Genomic DNA, 3,737 nt, shown 5'->3' with positions numbered 1-3,737 from the left:
GGGGGTTTGAGTGGAGAGAAAATGTTTTGAGAAACGATGTACAAATGTGCTTTACACAATTGATGTGTGTATGGATTGGGATGACCGTTGTATGAGCCCCTAATAAAATGTTAAAAAAATAAATAAAAGGATGGAAAACCGAATGATAAGTTTTACCGGGAAAGAAAGATACCTTAGACAAGCAAAGCTTCTTCAGTAAAAGAAACTAGGACACCTATACTTCCTAATCCCCAAACCTGTTACACAGCATACAAATGTAATCAATTAAGATGACCTTCATAGCCAAACTTTCCTATGTGATTTATTATAATTCTGGGCTTCATACGCCTGTGGCTATGGTGGCATGATGGAGGGCATTCTCTACTTATACACAGGAAGAGGGTGACCTTAAGACCTGGCCTTGGTAAAGGGTGGTAACCAAGCCGCACTCTTTGTTTCCTTGCTGGCATCTGTAAGACCCTACCTTAGAGGCTGTGAACCAAGCCACACCCTGTGTTTCTCGGCAGCTTAGATCTACCTTAGTCGAGTGTGGAACTTAAGACACAATCTTTTTTTCCTTGGACATGTTGGTACCACCGTACAGCTCTAACACACATCACCTCACGTGGAAAGCCAGACCTTTGTTCCTGGCTCAGCTTGGGCAGAAGCGAAAGGACCTGCTGTGACTTCTGGACATGTGGGGCTGCTGGCTCTGCACTCGGCATTTGGCTCATCGCTGCCTGACCTTTAGCTTGTGGATGAACAACACTCATCACCACACGAGACACTCCCCAAAGTTTCATAATTTCTGTGGGACATTGCAGCGAAGGACAGAACCCAGGGACAGGAGGAACTATACTCAAGGGAGGCATGGGAGGGAAATGGAGCAGAATAACTAACATCTTGGAAGAGTGGAACATTGGGAACATCATTAATCTCCAACTCCTTTGGATTCGTCTAGCATTAATTGAAATTATTACTTTAACCTGGTAGTCAAAATAGCCTGGAATTAGTACAACAACAGACACATGGACCAATGGCATAGACTTGAGATACCAGAAGTAAGTCTGTCCACCGGTGGGCATCTTGTCTCAGACAAAGGGCAGTCAAGAAAAGGTTCACACACTAAAAGAACTATTTTTTGATGGTTAATAGGGGTAGAAGAGTTGTATCAGGGGTACTGGCTAAAAAGTGGACGTGTGTGAACTCGGATGAAGGAGAAGGTGATGTACAAGGGGGAGATAAGCCAAAAAGGAAGCAGGAGACAATGGGAGGAGTAGAAGTGTTAAAGGCAACAGTGGTAAATACTGTTCTATACACAATTCATAACATAGCGTAGCAACATAACAATTGTGAGGATGGTGCAAGGCCAGGCAGTGTTTCACAAAATGTTGTACACAGGCACACTATGCATCGGAACTGATTCAATAACAATTAGAACAACATAGACAATTCTGCAGTAACAGTGATGTTCAAGTAGATTCATGGGTAGACATGCAAGTTGAACAGATGTGGGGTGGAGAGTGAGAGTAGACCCCATAAATATATACAGGTTGGACAGAGGATGTATAATATGCATGAGTAGTTACCTTGGCTGCAAATATCTAGCTGAATGTAGTGGAGCCCACAGTGGTGAAGTTGTGGATAACTTCTTAGACATAACCAAGCCCATGAGGGGATGAGTCACTGGGCCTTGGGGGACATCAAGCTCAACTCGCATAACACAGTCCTTAAAGGCAGCCTTCCACATCTTACTTTTGGTGAGGTGTGAGGGCAGTCTTACAAACTTGTGAACGGCCATCGAAGGCGCCGCTATCAGCCTCTCCCTGTCTAGAAGAAAGAAGAGTGAAGAAACCAAGAACGCATGGAAACAATTACCCAAGGGCTGAACGGACCGCCCAACCATTCTTATGCACTGCCTTGAGACCAGCGCTGCCAGCTACCACTGCCAACTGCTTTGAGAGGTACCCCAGTAGCAGGCCTTGCTAGCGTGGGCTGTCTGCCGTTGTTTCTTCTCGATTTAAGTGGTGCCCCATAAGAAAACGAAGGACCCGAAAGTTTTAAGCCACGCGCATCGTTAAGGCCGACTCTACTTTGAGGCGGCAGCTCTTTCCCAGCTGTATTTGGAGTGCCTTCCAACTTGCGTGGCTCAGTGTCTGGCTCTACCGCAGACCCTGTTCTGCGGCTGTTCACACAGCTCTCAGGGACGGATCCTTCGGAAGTGGACATCTTCTTTCCTCTTTAGTTTAGTCTTAATCTGAAAGGTCCCATGTTCACCTGGATCTTCTGGAAACCTCTTCACCATGGGTGACCCTGCTGGTATTTGAAACACCATTGGCATAACTTTCAACACCACAGCAACACTCGGGCCACCACAATGTGACAAACTCACAGAGAAGGGGCTCAGACGTAACACGTGGGAGGATGGCACCAGACCTGGCCAGTGCTGTGTTCTGTTGTTCGCAGGGTTACTATGAATTGGAACGGACGCAAGGGTACCTAACAAAAGCAACAACAGAGTGGGAGAACAGAGTGGAACAAAACTCAACGTCATATGAGAGACCCGGTTATTGGTCGGATAGAGACTGGTAGGACCCGAGGTCGGGAAATGAACTCATGCCTTCCATCCTCTTCTGCGGCTCAATTTTCTTTTCTTTCTTTCCTTTTTTGAAAAAAAAAAACACACTTTATTGGGGGCTGGTACAGCCCTAATCATAATCCATCCATCCACGTGTCAAGCACATTTGTACATGTGTGGCCATCATCATTTTAAAAACATTTTCTTTCTACTAGAGCCCTTGATATCAGTTCCTCATTTTCCCCCTCCCTCCCCCACCCAACCTCCCTCATGAACCCTTGATAATTTATTAATTTTTTTTCATGTCTTACACTGACCAATGTCTCCCTTCACCCACTTTTCTGTTGTCCACCCTCCTGGAAGGAGGTTATATGTAGATCACTGTGATCAGGTCCTCCTTTCTCCCCCCACCTCCTCCTACCCCTCCTGGAATGGCTACTCTCATTATTGGTCCTGAGGGGTTCATCTGTCCTGGATTCCCTGTGTTTCCAGCTCTGATCTGTACCAGTGTACAAGCTCTGGACTAGCCGGAATTGCAAGGTAGAATTGGGATCATGACAGTGGGTGGCGAGGAGGCATTAAAGAACTAGAGGAAAGTTGTATGTTTCATCGGCGCTATACTGCACCCTGACTGGCTCCTCTCCTCCCTGCATCCCTTCAGGAAGGGGGTGTCCAGTTGCCTACAGATGGGCTTTGGGTCTCCACTTCGTACTCCCCTTCATTCACAACGATATGATTTTTTGTTCTGGGTCTTTGATATCTGACACCTGATCCTATCGATATCTTGTGATCACGCTTTGTGGTGTGCTTCCTACATGTGGACTTTGTTCTGTGGCTCAATTTTCAACCAAAGCAGAGGTTCTATAATGAGAACATCAGTCGTGAGTTACGCCCACCTTCAAATAATCAACCACTTGGGAGCGTAAAGCAAAAGATTTACCCAAGAAAGTTCAGAAGGGCCAGGAAAGAAGCAAGAGTGGAAACAGAACACAGACATTAGCGCGATTTGTAATCTATGACCTGAAATCAAATGTGTATGAATTCTTGAATGGGTAGTTGATCTGCTCTTTAAAACTTCACCCAAAGCGGGTGAATAAGCAAATGTGGTGAAGAAAGCTGATGGTGCCCGGCTATCAAAAGATATAGCGTCTGGGGTCTTAAAAGCTTGAAGGTAAACAAG

This window comes from Echinops telfairi, unplaced genomic scaffold, assembly GCF_000313985.2.
Source record: "Echinops telfairi isolate 266 unplaced genomic scaffold, ASM31398v2 ScPeMD7_18;HRSCAF=68, whole genome shotgun sequence".
Taxonomy (NCBI): Eukaryota; Metazoa; Chordata; class Mammalia; order Afrosoricida; family Tenrecidae; genus Echinops; species Echinops telfairi.
This window is presented reverse-complemented; position numbering follows the sequence as displayed.